The 21,431-nt window shown below is 45.0% G+C and overlaps 1 pseudogene; it reads right to left on the bottom strand.

Annotated features, from left to right (window-relative positions):
* Nucleotides 1-18,724: 18,724 nt before the first annotated feature.
* LOC138081593 (5S ribosomal RNA) lies at nucleotides 18,725-18,843 on the bottom strand (annotated as a pseudogene).
* Nucleotides 18,844-21,431: the final 2,588 nt, after the last annotated feature.

Genomic DNA, 21,431 nt, shown 5'->3' with positions numbered 1-21,431 from the left:
AAATGGGATTAGTATCTTAGTGTGAGGACTCAGGCAGAAGGCACCAACCAATACTCAGGAAGAAGAGGGCTCTCACCAGATAAGGAGCCCATGCTGGCACCTTGATCTTGGACTTTTAGTCTCCAGAACTGAAAAAAAGTCTTTGTTTCTAAGACATATTTGTAAGAACACCAAGATAACTACTGATTTTCTCTTCTAATTTATTAATTTTTATTGAGATATAATTGATATATAATATTATATAGATTTCAAGTGTACAACATAGTGGTGTACAGTTTTTAAAGATTATATTCCATTTATAGTTATTATAAAGTATTGGCTATATTCCTTGTGTTGAAAATTATATCCTTGTAGCTTATTTATTTTATACATGGAGCCTCTTCATTTAGGTCAGGGTCTTGATATATAACTAGGACTTCCATTTGTTTTCTCAGCTTCTCCTTTTTCTCTTACCCCACCCCTTGTTACTAGGGACACACAGATTAAAAGAAAGCCTCTATTCTCAACTGACTTGAACTGACTTAAGTAAAACATAGAAACAAATTATTAGAGCTTAGTGGTTGAAGTGACCACTAATCAGACTGTCCTAGATTTAAGCCCTGAATTTTCCACTTAACTATGTAGACTTTACTGTGTAAATGGCTTAATTTCTCACAGTTTGTTCCTTCCGTAAAATGAGGAGTAATATAGTATTCTGAATAAAAAGAAAGCATGAAAACAAGTAAACTATTTTGCACAATGTGTAAATATTTGATATATGCAATTGTTGTATATGCGGTCCCCATGGAGACATACACAGTAGGGGGAGCAAGAGGGAGAGTTGACTGAGTCTCCTTGTAGCTCAGGAGATAATACTTGGGGCAGGACCTGAGGGTCCCTGAGGAGTTGACTGTCTGTGAAAGGAGAAGTGTGCGGATGCTCTGCATGGAGATGCAGGTTGACCATGCATCCAGAACAGGTGGTTCTGGACTGTAGCTGGGGGACTGATGGGTAGAAAGGAGTCCAGGTGTGAAAACAAGGACATTTGTGTCATCCTGGTGATGCTTTTAAATAATTTTGAGTAGTTAAGCCATAAACGGATTGGCATTTATTACAATAAAAATTATTCTGATGGCAGAATGGAGAATGGATTGATGAAATTTAAAATCAGTGCCTGGGTAGTGAGTAACAATCCTGAACTGAAACAGGGGCTGTGGGGAAGAAAGGGATAGATGTGGGGAATTTTCAGGATTCCCAGTTCTCAGAACTTGACATTTGGTTGGATGATTTCCTTGATTTCTGACCCACATCTGTGGATGGGTGGTGATTCTCTATGAAGTGTCAGAATATGAAAGCAGGAACAGGTTTCACTCAGGATGATATATTTTTTTCACACCTAGCATTTGTGATTCTTTGGGACATGGTAGAATTGGGCAGTTACTGGAGGACAGAGGAACTGGGGTTACTAGCATAGGGGGTGGGTTATATGCTAAAAAGGTGGGCATATCCATCTCAATCCTAAAAGAAATCAACCCTGAATATTCATTGGAAGGATTGATGCTGAAGCTGAAGCTCCAATACTTTGGTCACCTGATGCGAAGAGCCAACTCTTCAGAAAAGACCCTGATGCTGGGAAGGGTTGAGGGCAGGAGGAGAAGCAGGGGGACAGAGGATGAGATGGTTGGATAGGCTCAATGGACATAGTTTGAGCAAACTCCAGGAAATAGTAAAGGACAGGGAAGCCTGGCATGCAGCAGTCCATGGGATTGAAAATTGTCAGACATGACTGAGAAACTGAACAACAACAATCCATCTCATAAGTTAAGACAAAGTGGAGAGTACAGTGAGGAGCAGGTGTAGAGGGAGTTGGGGGAATGGTTCCTTGGAGGCTTGGCTGGAGGATATTGTTTAAAATCTGAGGGGTGGAGCTGACCTCTTGATTCTGAAGTGCAGTCCATGCAGTGATTAGAAGTGAGGGGCTCAGGTGTCGGCTGAGATTGAATGCCCCTAGGATAGAGAAGTATGTACTGAGAAGCAGACACAGGGCTGGGGGGCTGAGAGTGGAAGGCTCTGCTGAGGAAGCCAGCAGGGGTCCACAATGAGGTGGGTCGGTGATGACACTGGCGGGTGATACAGGCTTCAGAGATGGAGAGGAGTTTGCACAAGGTGTGCTTGGAGCATTCTGTGTGGAACTGGATGCCTAGATTGTGCAGCCACATTACAAGAGAGGAATCAGGAAAAATCACCCTTCAGCTCAGCTGTCACTTGCTTACTTATCACATCCACCTCATTGATTATAGTCTTGGGTCCTCAGTCCTGGCTCCTCACTGCAGCCCTGTGGTTCTCAGTTCAGTGTATGACTGGCAGTGTCTGAGGACATTTGGTCACCACAGTGTGGGGAGAGGTACAGCTGGCATCTAGTGAGAGGAGACAGGAATGCTGCCAAGCACTTCTCAGGGTGCCTCCTCCAACAGAGTATTCAGTACCAGTGCCAGCAGTTGAGAGACCTGTGATGTGCATTTGACTGTATCACTTCGCTACATAAAACATCTCAGGGATTTTTCTGTCAGAGTGGAAACCAGATTCCTTGGACCTCCATGACCTGCCTCCTGTTTCAACATTCTCATGATTCTCCAGCTTGTGACCTTCCTCCTTACTGTTCCTCCATATCCCATTCTTCACATGCAAAAGTGCTTCTCCTTTCTTCTGACGGTCCCTGGGGTTGAGTGAGTGCTCCTGCTTCTGCTCCTGAACTGTTACTTCCTAGTTCATTTTGCTCTCTTTCAGAGTAAGATGTCACTCCTCAGACACCTTCCTTTGCCATCAGTGTCTGTGTTTTCTCTCTCAGAGGACCTGCTGCTGCTGCTGCTAAGTCACTTCAGTTGTGTCCGACTCTGTGCGACCCCATAGATGGCAGCCCACTAGGCTCCCCTGTCCCTGGGATTCTCCAGGCAAGAACATTGGAGTGGGTTGCCATTTCCTTCTCCACTCAGAGGACCTAACCTGTGTCAATAGGCTGCTCACTTTGCATGCCCCCAATGCACACTCAATCTTCCATGGATGTGCCCTCCTGATGTTGCAGTACTGTGTCCCTATGTTTATGATGAATGCAGGAATCCTGTCTCCAAGAGGGGTTAGAGCAGACTCTAGTCCTAGACTGTGGATTCTGGTCCATCTCCTCCACTAACTGAAGAGGTTGGGACTGTTACCCAGGCTCACAGGTTAAGATTTCTCATGTAGGGTAATAGTATCTATCTCTGATGGTTATGGGCATGGACTCATGAAGGTGAGTCCATCATGCCCACTTGCTGTTGGGTTCATGGCCACATCATAGTGACCACATGTGTCCTTGGGAAAGTATCACATGCAGATATTGGCACATCACTTACTTATTTGTAGTGTCAACCTAATAAAGGAAGTAAACTGAGGCAAGCTTAAATGACCAGAAATTGAATTTATGGGGAATAGCAGAAGACTCCCACATTGAAGGTCTGGAAGGGTGGCAGTGAGGAGATACCCCTCATCTAAGGAGCAGTGGCTGTGTCTTGCTGGAGCAGCCATGAAGAGATACCCCACGCCCAAGGTAAGAGAAACCCAAGTAAGATGGTAGGTGTTGCAAGAGGGAATCAGAGGGCAGACACACTGAGACCATACTCCCAGAAAACTAGTCAATCTAATCACACTAGGACCACAGCCTTGTCTAACTCAATGAAACTAAGCCATGCCCACGGGGGAACCCAAGACGGGTAGGTAATGGTGGAGAGGTCTGACAGAATGTGGTCCACTGGAGAAGGGAATGGCAAGCCACTTCAGTATTCTTGCCTTGAGTACCCCATGAACAGTATGAAAAGGCAAAATGATAGGATACTGAAAGAGGAACTCCCCAGGTCAGTACGTGCCCAATATGCTACTGGAGATTAGTGGATAAATAACTCTAGAAAGAATGAAGGGATGAAGCCAAAGCAAAAACAATACCCATTTGTGGATGTGACTGCTGATAGAAGCAAGGTCCGATGCTGTAAACAGCAATATTGCTTAGGATTCTGGAATGTTAGGTCCATGAATCAAGGCAAATTGGAAATGGTCAAACAGGAGATGGCAAGGGTGAACGTTGACATTCTAGGAATCAGCGAACTAAAATGGACTGGAATGGGTGAATTTAACTCAGATGACCATTATATCTACTACTGCAGGCAGGAATCCCTCAGAAGAAATGGAGTAGCCATCATGGTCAACAAAAGAGTCCGAAATGCAGTACTTGGATGCAATCTCAAAAACGACAGAATGATCTCTGTTCGTCTCCAAGGCATACCATTCAGTATCACGGTAATCCAAGTCTATGCTCCAACCAGTAACACTGAAGAAGCTGAAGTTGAATGGTTCTATGAAGACCTACAAGACCTTTTAGAACACACACCCAAAAAAGATGTTCTTTTCATTATAGGGGACTGGAATGCAAAAGTAGGAAGTCAAGAAACACCTGCAGTAACAGGCAAATTTGGCCTAGGGATGCGGAATGAAGCAGGGCAAAGACTAATAGAATTTTGCCAAGAAAATGCACTGGTCATAGCAAACACCCTCTTCCACAACACAGGAGAAGACTCTACACATGGACATCGCTAGATGGTCAACACCAAAATCAGATTGATTATATTCTTTGCAGCCAAAGATGGAGAAACTCTATACAGTCAACAAAAACAAGACCAGGAGCTGACTGTGCCTTAGATCATGAACTCTTATTACCAAATTCAGGCTTAAGTTGAAGAAAGTAGGGAAAACCGCTAGACCATTCAGGTATGACCTAAATCAAATCCCTTATGATTATACAGTGGAAGTGAGTAATAGATTTAAGGGCCTAGATCTGATAGATAGAGTGCCTGATGAACTATGGAATGAGGTTCGTGACATTGTACAGGAGACAGGGATCAAGACCATCCCCATGGAAAAGAAATGCAAAAAAGCAAAATAGCTGTCTGGGGAGGCCCTACTAATAGCCATGAAAAGAAGAGAAGCGAAAAGCAAAGGAGAAAAGGAAAGATATATGCAGGGTTCCAAAAAATAGCAAGAAGAGATAAGAAAGTCTTCTTCAGCAATCAATGCAAAGAAATAGAGGAAAAGAATAGAATGGGAAAGACTAGAGATCTCTTCAAGAAAATTAGAGATACCAAGGGAACATTTCATGCAAAGATGGGGTTGATAAAGGACAGAAATGGTCTGGACCTAACAGAAGCAGAAGATATTAAGAAGAGGTGGCAAAAATACACAGAAGAACTGTACAAAACAGATCTTCACGACCCGGATAATCACGATGATGTGATCACTCTTCTAGAGCCAGACATCCTGGAATGTGAAGTCAAGTGGCCCTTAGAAAGCATCACTATGAACAAAGCTAGTGGAGGTGATGGAATTCCAGTTGAGCTATTTCAAATCCTGAAAGATGATGATGTGAAAGTGCTGCACTCAATATGCCAGCAAATTTGGAAAACTCAGCAGTGGCCACAGGACTGGAAAAGGTCAGTTTTCATTCCAATCCCAAAGAAAAGCAATGCCAAAGAATGCTCAAACTACCACACAATTGCACTCATATCACACGCTAGTAAAGTAATGCTCAAAATTCTCCAAGCCAGGCTTCAGCAAATACTTCTTCAGTGAACTTCCTGATGTTCAAGCCGATTTTAGAAAAGGCAGAGGAACCAGAGATCAAATTGCCAACATCTGCTGGATCATGGAAAAAGCAAGAGAGTTCCAGGAAAACATCCATTTCTGCTTTATTGACTATGCCGAAGCCTTTGACTGTGTGGATCACAATAAGCTGTGGAAGATTCTGAGAGAGATGGGAATACCAGACCACCTGACCTGACTCTTGAGAAATCTGTATGCAGGTCAGGAAGCAACAGTGAGAACTGGACATGGAACAACAGACTGGTTCCAAATAGGAAAAGGAGTACGTCAAGGCTGTATATTGTCACCCTGCTTATTTAACTTCTATGGAGCGTACATCATGAGAAACGCTGGGATGGAAGAAACACAAGCTGGGATCAAGATTGCCGGGAGAAATATCAATAACCTCAGATATGCAGATGACACCACCCTTATGGCAGAAAGTGAAGAGGACCTAAAAAGACTCTTGATGAAAGTGAAAGAGAAGACCGAAAAAGTTGGCTTAAAGATCAACATTCAGAAAATGAAGATCATGACATCCGGTCCCCTCACTCTATGGGAAATAGATGGGGAAACAGTGGAAACAGTGTCAGACTTTATTTTTTTGGGCTCCAAAATCACTGCAGATGGTGACTGCAGCCATGAAATTAAAAGACACTTACTCCTTGGAAGAAAAGTTATGACCAACCGAAATAGCATAATCAAAAGCAGAGACATTACTTTGCTGACTAAGGTCCATCTAGTCAAGGCTATGTTTTTTCCAGTAGATATGTATGGATGTGAGAGGTGGACTGTGAAGAAAGCTGAGCACTGAAGAATTGATGCTTTTGAACTGTGGTGTTGGAGAAGACTCTTGAGTGTCCCTTGGACTGCAAGGAGATCCAACACATCCATTCTGAAGCAGATCAGCCCTGGGAGTTCTTTGGAAGGAATGATGCTAAAGCTGAAATTCCAGCACTTTGGCCACCTCATGCGAAGTGTTGACTTATTGGAGAAGACCTAATGCTGTGAGGAATTGGGGGCAGGAAGAGAAGGGGACGACAGAGGATGAGATGGCTGGATGGCATCACTGACTCGATGGACGTGAGTCTGTGAGAACTCCGGGAGTTGGTGATGGACAAGGAGCCCTGGCATGCTGTGATTCATGGGGTCGCAAAGAGTCAGACATGACTGAGCGACTGAACTGAACTGAACTAAGGAGGATGGCATGAAGAGAACTCAGGGCTTGTGTACATTGGTGCCTGCATCCTGAAGCACCTGTTACCCTGAAATCTTAGCGGGCAGTTTCCGAGGGTGTCTACAGCCTCAGAGTGGCCTCCTTTCTAAGGTTCCCACTTGGCTTCCTGGCACGAGGTGTAGCTATGACCCTGTTTCTCATTCTGTCCAGATTCTGTTGGTCTCCAGCTGGGAAAAGCTTTCTTTGCCAGATTCCTGTCCAGTTATTTTTTTCTTGGTAAGTTCACTTACTTTATTATAGTTCCTCTCCCAAACTGTTCCCGACCTGGATTGAAGATATTTAGTTTCCTGGGCTTTCTGTTGTTGAAGGCGAGGAAGCTGTTTATTGTCCGTGAGTGCCCAGCCATGCCTGTTCTCTGATTTTGCCACAAGTGTTTACATAGATTTCAAAGGGACATCATATTCCAGTGCATTGAAGATGCTTAGTTAGGGGACTCTGTGATTGGGTTGATTTTCTGACCTTGTAATTCCATGCAGACCCACATGGCCTTGGACTTCCAAAGAAAGAGACTTAAATTTTACCATAGAAGTTGAATCACATATAGTTATGAAAACAAAATGTATGAAAGAAAGTTTATGTGATGAATCTACATTGAATAGTATAAAATTCTGTTTCATGTTTTATGTATGTTTGCATCTATATATATGCCTACCACACATATTTATGATAGAAATGGTGTTGCAAGTATCAATTAAGAAGACTCCGTTTTCATGATTGAATTAAAATAGCTTAATTTTTTTTTTCAGTATAGCAAGATCAACTTTACCCCCGGTCTGCAGTTAGTCAACCCACACACTCACTGGATTATATCGAAGGGAAGTTTCCCAGAAGAGTCCCAGCTGCTTGGTCACCATTTAAACCTCCTGATGAAGAACACAGGCCTATGGATGCTTGCCGGGAGCCAGCGTGAGGAATCCCGCCCGTGGTAAAGGTCATGAGGAAGGAAGCCTGACATACTCAAAGGCATGATCTGGCTTCAGGGGTTCTCCTGGATTTTCCTGAGCATCTACCCCCCAAAACCAGAGTCTGCCTGCCTTATTGTACTGTGCTTTTCACTCTTCTGAAATTAACAGGGGCTGTCCGCCACAACGTTTTTCTGGAAAAAGTTAACTTAGAGCTCCAATTAGTCTCCTGCATATGAAAAGAATGTTTCAGCTCAAATCCCTCTGATGGCTCTCTAACTTGCCTGACAGGTTTAACTACACTTGTGAATTGTTTATGGCCCCCCCCCCAACCGTGAGAAGCACGAAGGTTAAAGCATGTTAAAGATATAGAGCCTTTTCTAAAAGCTAAAAATTATATTGGTGACAGGTTTCATTTTTGAGTCAATGACTGCTGCCAGGCCTCCATATTCTTTATCTTTTAGGCACCTGGAGGATATTAATCAATGTAATTGGGATATAGAAAAAGGAATATAGTAGTTTTGATGTTAGCAACATTAGACTTTTGAGTTAATTAATTTTCTCTGTTATAAATCACTGTACTTCTCTTTCCTTGTTATAAATTGTTGTGTCCTTGCTATGTAGGACTGTAACTTTATTTAGTGCTTTCTGAGAGTGGCACCAGACTTTGGGAAGAACAACACTATTAAGACAAATAAGTTTTCTGGTTGACAGACCCTTATTAGAAAAGGGCCGTAAAATGCTAATAGGCCTTCTGGCCAGAAGATGTAAATCACCTAAGACTTGTGTATACAGCTAGGTATGCAGAGAGAAAGCCTGGTCTCAATAAGAGTCAGAGCTGCTGTTGCTGCATAACTTTGTATTATCCATTGATCTCTGTGTACAACCAAAAGTATAAAAAGCTTTCCTGAACAATAAAGGAGGGGCCAGTCACTGGAAAGACTGGTTTCCCCCGTGTGGTCTTTTCTCCTTCTCTTTTCTGGCTGAATTCCCATCTGGGGCGTGGAGGCTCACCATGTATACTTACTTGCCCTGGCTTCTAAGACCCATGTGAGAGGGAGCCCAAGGCGGGGCACCCTCCAATATTCAAGCGGGCACTGGTGGCCTACGTAGATGGTGCAAAACTCTTGTCTCGAGGTTTTATTAGCTCTCCGCATAAACCAAGTTATTCAGCCTCTTTTCTCCACTAAATTTTCCTACTATACCATTTTTCCCCCTAATCTTATATTTCTAATTAAATAATTCTTTTCTAAGATGCCAATTCCGTCTCCCTTTCGAATTAACATGGATCCACCAGAGCTGGACCCCAGCAGATGCTGACACAGCTAGGCCCACGGAAAGAGTGTATGTTCTGAAAGTAACATCAAATATCCATGAAACACCTGCTGAGTAGTGACTCTGGGTTTCTCTTCCAAGTATTTCTTAGATTATAATATTTATATTCAGTTCAGTTCAGTTCAGTCACTCAGTCATGTCTGACTCTTTGCAGCCCCATGAATCGCAGCACGCCAGGCCTCCCTGTCCATCACCAACTCCCGGAGTTCACTCATATTCACATCCATCGAGTCAGTGATGCCATCCAGCCATCTCATCCTTTGTCGTCCCCTTCTCCTCCTGCCCACAATCCCTCCCAGCAGCAGAGTCTTTTCCAATGAGTCAGCTCTTCGCATGAGGTGGCCAAAGTACTGGAGTTTCAGCTTTACATTCATTCCCTCCAAAGAAACCCCAGGGCTGATCTCCTTCAGAATGGACTGGTTGGATCTCCTTGCAGTCCAAGGGACTCTCAGGAGTCTTCTCCAATACCACATTTCAAAGGCATCAATTCTTTGGCGCTCAGCTTTCTTCACAGTCCAACTCTCACATCCATACATGACCACAGGAAAAACCATAGCCTTGACTAGATGGACCTTAGTCGGCAAAGTAATGTCTCTGCTTTTGAATATGCTATCTGGGTTGGTCATCACTTTTCTTCCAAGGAGTAAGTGTCTTTTAATTTCATGGCCACAATAAGCATCTGCAGTGATTTTAGAGCCCTCCAAAATAAAGTCTGACACTGCTTCCATTGTTTCTCCATCTTTTTGCCATGAAGTGATGGGACCGGATGCCATGATCTTCATTTTCTGAATGTTGAGCTTTAAGCCAACTTTTTCACTCTTCTCTTTCACTTTCATCAAGAGGCTCTTTAGTTCTTTTTTTCTTTCTGCCATAAGGGTGGTGTCATCTGCATATCTGAGGTTACTAATATTTTTCCCAGCAATCTTGATTCCAGCTTGTGCTTCATGCACCCTGACATTTCACATGATGTACCCTACATATAAGTTAAATAAGCAGGGTGACAATATACAGCCCTGACATATTCCTTTCCCAATTTGGAATCAGTCTGTTGTTCCATGTCCCATTCTAACTATTGCTTCTTGAGCTGCATACAGATTTCTCAGGAGGCAGTAAGGTAGTCTGGTATTCAATTTCTTTAAGAATTTTCTACAGTTTGTTGTGATCTATGCAGTCAAAGGCTTTGGTGTAGTCAATAAAGCAGAAGTAGATGTTACTCTGGAAGTTACTTCAGTTCAGTTCAGTTGCTCAGTCGTGTCCGACTCTTTGCAACCCCATGAATTGCAGCACACCAGGCCTCCCTGTCCATCACCAACTCCCAGAGTTCACTCAGACTCACATCCATCGAGTCAGTGATGCCATCCAGCCATCTCATCCTCTGTCGTCCCCTTCTCCTCCTGCCCCCAATCCCTCCCAGCATCAGTCTTTTCCAATGAGTAAACCCTTTGCATGAGGTCACCAAAGTACTGGAGTTTCAGCTTTAGCATCATTCCTTCCAAAGAAATCCCAGGGCTGATCTCTGGTTAGGAAATAGCTAGGTGTAGCTACAGTAGAATCAATCAATTTCATATGGAGTTATTTTAACTTTTGTTCATATCTTGTGTTATACACAGGTGATTAGGGTGACGTTTTCATTGTTTTCATCGCTAGGGTGAACTTCTCAACTTTAACTGAAACATTTATATTATCCTCTAAAATTTTAGGGCAGTTTAAAAAAGTTATGAAACATTTTATGTTACTGAATTTTTTGGAAACTGGAGGAATGCTAGACGGAAAGTTAATTAGTGATAATATGAATTTTAGTTTGGTAAGAGATGATAGTTGGAATTGAGGCCGGGATGTTTGCAAACTATTTTTTTCTTGGTTATTCGATATAACTTGCAAAATGCCAGAGTAGCCATTTTTAATATAACAACTTGTCTCCTTTTAAAATGTGTATTCTTAAAGAGGATGATGGAGATAAGTAGAAAATAGTTTAATGTAGTGACTTAGTTTTCTCCAGCTGATCTGTTAATAAACCCAAAAGCCCAGTAACTGTTTTGTCCAAAATGGTCTAATGGCCCTTGTTAAAACTTTTTCTACTGTGATTCTGTGGGATTCTGCAGGGCATTCTCATTCTTGGACCATTCACCGTCCTTGCTGTAAGCAGGCAAGTGAGGATGTCAGTAACACAGTGATAACCATGCATAGACCCTACATTTTTTGAAAAATAGATATTAATTGCAAATACCGATAATGTGATTATTAATAGTGATAAACTATTTCCAGTGTACTTGACTATGATCTGTGTGTAGTGCCTTCATAGGTAAAATTGCTGTTTGCAGCATGTTGTCCCTTTCAGCTTTGTTTTAAAGTAAAAGAACTCACTGATTATTTTTCTTTCTTTCTGAAGAAAGACTTACGGTTCTATCTTAAGAAATTGACAACTTTGTTTTTCTTTGAATTTTCTTTTGTCTTTTGGCTGTTCTTTACACTGGTTACGAATCCCCATATGTGCATGCTAAGTCATTTCAGTCGTGTCTGACTCTGTGAACTTATGGACCATATCCCCCAGTCTCCTTGTCCAAGGGATTCTCCAGGCAAGAATACTGGAGTGGGTTTCCATTTCCATCTTCCCAACCCAAGAATTAAACTGTGGTCTCCTTGTCTCCTGCATTCCCTGAGAACCCCACTAATCCGCATGGCAGGCTAATTCAGATTCGTGGTGCTGCCTTTGCTGCCTTTCTCGAGGACTGCACTTCTGTTTTTTCACAATCCATTTTGTGAAACTGGCTTTCTCCACCTTCATCTACTGGTGAAGAAACAGACATTCCTCTATGTGAATCTAGGTGCAGAAGCTACAGTGAGGCCTCAGAGTTTGTGTGTTCTTGGGGATCTTCGGTTCCTACAGTGTTTGTGTTGCCTCCACAGAGAAGTCTGAGGTGCTGAGGCTGACCATCTGAAGTCTGTAGAGTGAAATCTAGAAGGACAGGCTGGAAAGGAAGTTAGAGAGTAATGTGCTTGCTCCAGGCGTTTGTAGCAGAAACGTTAATAAGAAGAGATCGTTTTCAGTTATCTTTTCTCCTTATCTTCTCTCTCTTCATTTCCCTTTACTTATTTGATGCAACCCACCCCCACCACGGTGGTTTTTCTGGAGCCTCCTGGCATTTTATTCATATCTCTATCATGTGAATTACTTAGGTTTAGATCTGATCTGTATCTACTATCTGTCTTCTGTGTAGACTCCTAACATTTCAAGATCTTTGAATACAGTATATAATTGAATATTGAGTGAATAAATGAAGATCTTTTGTTGAAAAAGATATAAATATTAACAAAATATCTTCTTAGCACATGAATGCAAGTATTATATTTGATGGAATTCTGTGTGTGCTGAAAGAGCCCGAGGACCGTTTTAAGGGCTCATCACCAAGCTTCAAAGGTTACTTGATAGATTTACGAAAAGAGAGACTTAATTTTAGTTTTGAATTCGTAGAGAACAGGGTCAAGGTGTGAAGAGTGACTTGATCATTCTTGGTGCATCTTTGGAAAATCAAGGCCGTTATCTTCCTTTAAAAAAAAAATAAAAGTATATATGTTTATTTGGCTGTTCCTGGTCTTAGTTGCAGCACAAAAGATCTTCATTGCTACATGTGAGATTTTTAGTTCCCCAATCAGGGATCAAACCTGGGCCCCCTGCATTGGGAACATGGAGTCTTAGCCACCGGACCACCAGGAAAGTCCCTTTCTTTCTTTGTTTCAATATGGTTTCCAAAAAAATTAATTTTATTTATTCATTTCTGGCTGGGCTGGGTCTTTATAGCTTTGTGCAGACTTTCTCTAGTTGTGGTGCTGGAGCTTCTCATTGCAGTGGTTTTTTTATTGTGGAGCATGGGCTCTAGATACTCTGGCTTCAATCATTGCAACTGTTGGACTTACTTGTCCCTTGGAATGTGAGATCTTTGTGAACCGGGGGTCAAACTCCTGTTCCCAGCATTAGCAAGTCTATTCTTAATCACTGAACCACCAGGGAAGTCCAAGTCCATTATCTTTCTTTAAAAATGTGAATGGTCAAGACATTGAACAGAGGACTGATTTTAGAAAAGCAATTTGGGTACAGAGAATCCTGGAGGAAAATATAGAAGGATAGCTGGTGGACACATGACAAACTTTTTGGATAGGTATCCTAAGACCTGTGTTTACTCGCTGGCTGAAAGAATGGTAATCCACCTTGGTTCCAAAAAATATATATAAGCAGCTTATGAATACGTGAAGTATACAAAAAGATGATAGAGTGAAATAGGTTAAATTGAAAGGAATTGAGTATAGCACTGAGGTGAATCAGCATGCTGAAATGAATTTCAGAAGAACTTGCAATTTTTAAAGGTGGTTGACATTTATCCCTCAGGTTTAAGGTAGAAAGGGAAGTGGGAACACAGCTGGATCATGCCCTGTGGTTGTGAGATGAAAAGCAATAGTCTCAGAAAGACAACTCTTCTGTCCTCTAGTATCCAAAAGAAGTGTTTCTACGGCTTCTAAATAAAGGAGCTTCTGTGGGATGAAATATAGTGTGAAGTACATTCTCAACTGATTTCCAGGTTTGTCCTGATGCTTGAATCCATGTTCACTTGAGGAAAAGCAGAGATTCTGTAAGGGGCCAGGGGATGTTATCTCTCACCCTGCCACCTGACTCAGGAATAAAATGCTCTCAAGCAGATCAACCACGTCTCCTGGAGATGATTTTCCATGTTCAGTTTTTGTTAAATCAGCTCGCATTCAGTTCAGTTCAGTTCAGTCACTCAGTTGTGTCCGACTCTTAGTGACCCCATGAACCGCAGCACACCAGGCCTCCTTGTCCATCACCAACTCCCAAAGTCCACCCAAACCCATGTCCATTGAGTAGGTGATGCCATCCAACCATCTTATCCTCTGTCGTCCCCTTCTCCTCCTGCCCTTAATCTTTTCCAGCATCAGCATCTTTTCCAATGAGTCAGCACTTTGAATCGGGTGGCCAAAGTATTGGAGTTTCAGCTTCAGTATCAGTCCTTCCAGTGAACGCCCAGGACTGATCTCCTTTAGGATGGACTGGTTGGATCTCGTTGCAGTCCAAGGGACTCTCAAGAGTCTTCTCTAACACCACAGTTCAAAAGCATCAATGCTTCAGCACTCAGGTTTCTTTATAGTCCAACTCTCACATTCATACATGACCGCTGGAAAAACCATAGCCTTGACTAGATGGACCTTTGTTGACAAAGTAATGTCTCTGCTTTTTAATATGCTGTCTAGGTGGATCATAACACTCCTTCCAAGGAGAAAGCATCTTTTAATTTCATGGCTGCAGTCACCATCTGCAGTGATTCAAGAGCCCAGAAAAATATAGTCAGCCACTGTTTCCCCATGTATTTGCCGTGAAGTGATGGGACTGGATGCCATGGTCGTAGTATTCTGAATGTGTATTTGTAAGCCAACTTTTTCACTTTCCTCTTTCACTTTCATCAATAGGCTCTTTAGTTCTTCACTTTCTGCTGTAAGGGTGGTGTCACGTGTGTATCTCAAGTTATTGATATTTCTCCTGGAAATCTTGATTTCACCTTGATTCCGCACACAAGCATGGCTGAGAGGAGCCACACCCACGCCCAAGGTCAGGGGCAGTGGCCGAGAGGAGCTACCCCAGGTCCAAGGTAAGGAGTAGCAGCTGTGCTTTGCTGGAGCAGCCATGAAGCGATACCCCACATCCAAGATAAGAGAAACCCAAGTAAGATTGTAGGTGTTGAGAGAGGGTATCAGAGGGCAGACAGGCTGAAACCAGAATCACAGACAACTAGCCAATCTGATCACATGGACCACAGCCTTGTCTAACTCAATGAAACTAAGCCATGCCTTGTGGGGCCACCCAAGACGGACGGGTCATGGTAGAGAGGTCTGACAGAGTGTGGTCCACTGGAAAAGGGAATGGCAAACCACTTCAGTATTCTTGCCTTGAGAACCCCATGAACAGCTCTTGTTTCCTCTCAGATATGCAGGCTAATGCTTCTGTGTGAACATCCTTTGTTGGCAAAGAGGGACAGATCCAGACTACTAAATAATCAAATAAGCAGAATACAGGGTTGACCCCTTTTAGGGAAATTACATTTTTAACCCCATCTTCATTTGTGTAAGGACATGGCATACCAGACTAAAGACATCTACCATTGGTTAGGCTGCTAATCATAAGTCATGGTATTTTCTTTCAATCAGATTGATTAGATTTGAATCAAATTGATCATTAAAGAAGCTGTAATTTAGTAATTTTATATAAGCAGATTTTTCATTAAAATGTAAAAGTTTTGAGAGACTACTGAGTTCATTTTTAGAAGGTGAATTTTCTGTATTTAAAAGGGTATTTGATTTATGTTCCATTCCTAGCAGAGTGGCATATCCTACCTTTTTTCTTCCTGTCCTCTCTACAAGTGTAAATCTCATCCAGGTGTGTTTTGTTTTGTAAGTCACTGGCTTATTTGTGATGATAAAGAGATCATTTTTAAAGCCTATTTGGAATTGTGGAGCACCCAAATATTTTTGTGAGTTTTTTTTTTAATGGAACATTTAAATTTTTGTCAGGAATGTTCTTTCTCCCACTTTAATTCAGACAATAATGTTTTTTTTAAAACCAGTTTCTTAGACTTCTAGTTGGATGGCTTCACTGACTCAAAGGACATGAGTTTGAGTAAGTCCCAGGAGTTAATGATGGGCAGGGAAGCCTGGCATGCTGCCGTCCATGGGGTGGAAAAGAGCAGACCTGACTGAGTGGCTGAACTGAACTAAACTGAGTTTCTTAATCCTTAGGAAGGGTGGGTGGAGGAGTTGGCAGTTTGAGATGTGCTCTTGAGCTCTCTCCCTGGGTCACTCCTAAAATACCTGTCCTGATGATGAAGAGGGACTGTCTACGGGTGCAGGGCTGACAGAAGGCAGTTATGAAAAGCTACCCAGTTCTGAGAGGAGGGGTGGGAGGCCAGTGCCCTGGTAGTTTGCATGAGGGATCCACACTCTGAGGACACTGGAACATGGTGGGTTTCTCCCCCACCTGCCCACCAGCTCCTGAATGGCCCAGTGCTCAGAAGCCCTTCACTGGGCACAGCCCAGCCTGTGTTATCCCTCAGTGGGCAGCCCTTTGTCATCCCTCGGTGGGCAGCCCTTTGTGTGTTTTCATGCTTCCCTTTACTCCTTTGCTTCCCCTTCCTTCTTTTTCCTTCTTATTCTTCCTGTTTCCCTTCTCAATGTTTGTTTTTCTTTCTTCTCTTGATTATTCTCATCCCCTGCCCTTACTTTGTAGTTACTCTGTGCACTTCTTTCTCCTTAAAATCTGGACCCTCTAGAACTCCTGTGCTCCAGCTTATGATCTCAAAGAGAATATTTTGATGTATAAATTTCTCCTAGGCATCATAACGCACTGATTCAAGGAAGTAGTGAAAGAGGTGAGGGTGAGAGGATGAACTCAATTTAGATCAAAGTTTAGATGTAGGTGTTCAAAACAGTGGAATAGTGATAACACTGTCTAGTTCTTTGTTTTGGTGAGGTGGTAATATCCTTTTTACCATCAGAATCCAGATGTTTGCTTTTTGGAGCAGATTGCATGACCTAGGACTATTTAAAAAACAAACAAATGGGAAACACTGCACGTGTCTCTAAGGGAAAGGCTATTTGTGACTCCCCTGGAGACCCTGTGGGCTCTGCCTGCATTGCCTGCATAGACAGACAACGAAAAGAAAATGTCTTTATTTCTACAAAGCCCCAGGGTCTTGTCTCAAGTCTGTTGTGTTTCAGAGGATTTGAAGATGACTAAAACCAGCAGAAAGCAGAAGTGTTCTAGAGCCTGGATTTGCTTTAATATTAACTGTCCTTGCTTTGATGTTAAAGATCTTTCTTCAAAAATGGCCAGCTTTTGTGTTGAGTTGAAAATAGAGATCTGTCAGTATAAGAGAAAAATCTTTTGATCAACTTAGTGAAATATAGTATTTGGGAAAACACTTGTGTGTTAAAGGTTAGTACTGTTGCCACAGTGATACCTGTTGGTGAGTGATTATGCCATGCTGTTCTCAGTGATTTTGTTCTGAAAGATGTACCCTGAGCTTAGGTGCAGCTCTAGCAATGGTGTGGCAACCTGTGCCCTGCCCAGAGCCCACTCTCCTGGGGCTCCTGCTTTGCTTCCATGGTTTCATCATTCTTTGGTCTCACCTTTCGTCCCCTCCCACAACACTCAACAAATATTTCACACATCTACTGTGTGTCAGGCACTGTTCTAGGTGCTGGGGAGTCCACAAGGAAAAGAATCTACAAAGTATCTGTCTTCATAGAGTTTGATTTAGTCAAGTAAGATAGAGAAATAAGTCGACAAACAAGTGAATTCTATAGCATTTTGTTTGAGGATCGACTTTATGGAGAGAACAACAGGGAATGGGGTGCTCCATGGAGCAGGGAGAGGAAGGGTGTGTGTGCAGAGATCCCCTAGCACCCAGATCCCCTGGAGGGAGCAGGACTGTGTGCACCAGGCATCAGGAAGGCTAGTGTGGCCAGAGTGTGCTTAGCAGGTGGGGATGGCACAGAGGGCAGAGCGGCAGGAGAGAAGCCCGAAGGAGGCTTGTGGGGCCCAGGTGGAGACCATGCTTTAATCCAAGTGAAATGAACTTTCAATGAAGGTTAACAATATGCTGTATGATTTAAACCATGAATGCATTTTACTTTTTCTGTGCATTGTCACATATGTGAACTAAAATGCTGCCAAGTTAGAAAAGTCTGAGGTATCCCCCAGAGTGACTGCTATGTGTTGTCAGGCATCTGGTCTGTGTGCCAGTCTGGAATGGGGAGAAGTGGGACAGTGGGGAGACAGACATGTCTTTGTCTCCCTACCAGGTGTGTCTGGGCCTCAGTTCCTCACCAAGAAGCAAGGATGGATAGGAGAAGTCGTTCTCAGACTCCAATCCGTGATCACTGGTAGTTCCTGGAGGCTCTCTTCTGTCTTTATTTTTGTAACTCCCATGTAAGCCTCACAGAAAGCATCCCCTAGCTTAAAAAATAGAAGGAAACATAGCATTGACTATCCCTTAGGTTTTCTAGTGTGAAGAAGCTGCAGTCCCATAGATTCTATTTCAGATGACAATCACTCAGTGCCTCTTAGCGAGGGCACATTATCTCTTGTTGAAAGTGCAAGGTCAACTGTCAACAGTCAGATAAGGTTCCCAGGACCCCATCCTTCCAGGCTAGGGAGTTGGCTTCCATCACTGTACAGACTTAAGAGAATAATATGAGCAGTGACTGTCTTAGCAGATACTTCCTGGCACAAAATAGAAACTAGCTATTGAGATAAGGAATCATGACTGATGTGTAAAGAAGAGCATAGTGCTAATCTAATTTTAAAAATACCTAATGATATGAGCATGTCATTTTGTGTTTTACATGTACTGAAAAGTGGTTCTGTCCTCATAGCATGTATGTATAGTTGGAAAGTAGCCTGGATGTTTGGGTGCTTATTGTGGTTGAAGGTACATTGTAGTTAGTTTCATTTTCTGGGAAAAGAAATGGGAAAATCAGGGGCAGGTGGGTTTTGCGGGGCCAGCCGTGCCTGGAGCCCACAGACAAAAGGAGAGGGGAGGCAAAAAGACCACAGCACCCAATATTCCCAAGCAGTCTCACATCCAAGTACTAACCAGGCCTGACCCTGCTTAGCTTCCAAGATCAGATGACATCGGGTCTGTTCAGGGTGGTATGGTTGTAGACAGAGGCAGCTGCCACCAGGCGCCCTGAAAGCCCTGTGCTGCATCTCCATTTTGCTCTGACCTGCCTGCTGGTCAGGAGAGCTGGGCACAATTCTCCCCTTACCGCAATCTGTACATGAGCCAAAGGACCCACCACCGAACTCCAGCCAGCCAGGGCCAGCAGCCCGGAGGCTGGCCGAAGCCACCCCACCCCAACACACTACCACCCCTGGCCATCACCTGGGCCTGGAAGGCTTCTGGGACCCAGAGTAGGCGCCCAGACATGCGTGCAGGGGCTGGGGGGGGGGGTTGGGTGAGGGGCCTGGAGGTCTCCACACTCTCCCAGCCTGGGCCTCTCCAGGCCCGTCCCCACTAGGCTGTTCCAACCCCCACCATCCCATTCACTGCTCAGGGCCACGTGGCCCTGGAGGTGTCTGGCTTGGCGGCCTGCAGCTGCCTGTAACCCAGGGTCCTATGAGCCTGCTGTGGGCCAAAGCCCAGCCCAGCCCAGCCGGGGCCTGGAGTGCCCATCCTGCCTGGCACCTGCCTGGTGCCTAAACGTTCCAGGAGCCACCAGAGTGGTCAACTGGAGAACATCAGCCCTGCCCCTTCACCCTACAGAGGCCCCCCTTTACCCCAAGCCCCCTCCAAGCACAGGGCCTTACTGAGAGAATAGACGAGTGGCATGCAGGCACACGGACAGTCACTTGCACACACCCACACCAAGTGAGACAGCCGACCAGCACAATTTCATCAGCCAGAGCCAGAATCATAGCACCTGTGAGAGGCCAGGGCCGAAGGAAGGGACAGGAGGCCCAGTTTCAGGAGACACAGAGCCAGAAAGAGAAGAAGGTTCAGAGACAGACTTGAAGATGGCGAGAGGGAGACCCACAGTCATGCGTGCACACACGCACACAGACACACACACACACAGGGAGGCAGACAGAGAGGGAGACACAGAGCCACTGACTGAAGGAAAATGGGAGACAGACAGGGGAGAGAGGATGGTATCAGATCTGAAACAGACATGCTGGCACAGACCGTGACACATCTCAGAGAGAGGCCATGGGGAAGTAGTAGCTTCCCCAAGGGAGGGGACATCAGCCTTGGGCCGAGCCCCAGCTGGATGTGGTGCCCTGGGCCTGGCAGTCACCCACAGGGTCCCCAAGACTTCTTCACAGCCGAGGTCTCAAAGGTCCCCTTCGGCTTGGCTACCTTAGGCAAGACCCATACCCCATCCCCAGGCCAGAGGGTGAGTGAAAGTGTGTGTGTGAGTGTGTCAGTGGGCAAGGGTGTGGTCAGGTGGATGAGATCCAGGTGGATACCCAGAATGCGGTGTGGGTGTGGAGGTCGGGGGATGGGAAGCCTGTGTGATCCTCTTGATGCCCCTTGCTCTCTCTTTCTCCGTCTCTGATACCTGGGGTTTCCGGCTCTTGACCCATTTCAGAGGCAGGGTGTGTTTGTGTGTATTTGTGTCTGTCTGTTTCTGTGGGTGTGTGCCTGTGCACGGGCCCACAAGCACGCACAGTGTGTGAGGATGGGGCTAAGGCTGGGGATGTGGCTAGTGATGGGGCAGCCTCTGGGGTTGCCTGAGGCTTGCCAAGGGAGTCTCAGACAGAGACAGGATGGTCATACGGGTTGCTGGGAGATGAATGTGGAGGGGCTCATGGACCACGCAGAGGCAACCCAGGTCTGCGGCGGGAGCCAGAGCCCATGCCACCCACCCAGGGAGGGGCTAGTGCTTCAGGGACCGAACAGTAGAGATGCCAGTACCTGCCAGGCCCGCCGGGTGACTGGCTGGCTGACCAGCTGGCTGGCCAATCTAAAGGCAGGCTTCAGCTCTGAGCATGGTGGGGTGCCAGGGGTCAGGGGCAAGTGGGTTTTGTGGCGCCAACCATGCCTGGGGCCCTGGGGCAAAAGGAGAGGGGAGGCAAAAAGACGACAGTTCCTGGTATTCCCAAGTGGTCTCATAGCCAAGTGTTAACCAGGCCCAACCCTGCTTAGCTTCTGAGATCAGATGAGATCAGGCCTGTTCAGGGTGGTATGGTTGTAGAGAGAGGCGGCTGCCACCAGGTGCCCTGAAAGCCCTGCATGGCATCTCCGTTTCGCTCTGACATGCCTGCTGGTCAGGAGAGCTGGGTGCATTTCTCCCTATCTGCACCCACAGGACATGCCAGCTGAAGCCAACCCACCTCTGCACACCACCACCCCTGTCCAGCACCTGGGCCCAGAAGGCTTCTGGGACCCAGAGCAGGCGGCTGGGCTTTCTTGCAGGAGCTTGGGGTTTGGGTGAGGGGTCCTGAGTTCTCCTGCTCTTCCAGCCTGGGCCTCTCCAGGCCTGTCCCCACTAGGTGACTCCGCCCCCTACCCATCTATTTGCTGCTCAGGGCCACTTGGCCCCCGAGGTGTCTGTCTTGGAAGCCCATAGCTGCCTGCGGCCCCTGATCCTCTGAGCTTCCTGTGGGCAGAGATGTAGCCCAACCAGGACCCTAAGCACCCATCCTGCCTGGCATCTGCCCACTGCCCAACAAACAGGGAGCCACCAGAGTGGTCAACTGGAGAGCGTCAGCCCCACCCCGTTGCCCTACCAAGGCCCCTCTTGCCCCACAC

Source organism: Capricornis sumatraensis, chromosome 6, assembly GCF_032405125.1.
Source record: "Capricornis sumatraensis isolate serow.1 chromosome 6, serow.2, whole genome shotgun sequence".
Lineage (NCBI taxonomy): Eukaryota > Metazoa > Chordata > Mammalia > Artiodactyla > Bovidae > Capricornis > Capricornis sumatraensis.
The sequence above is the reverse complement of the archived record's forward strand: the minus strand, read 5'-3'. Positions and strand labels throughout refer to the sequence as shown.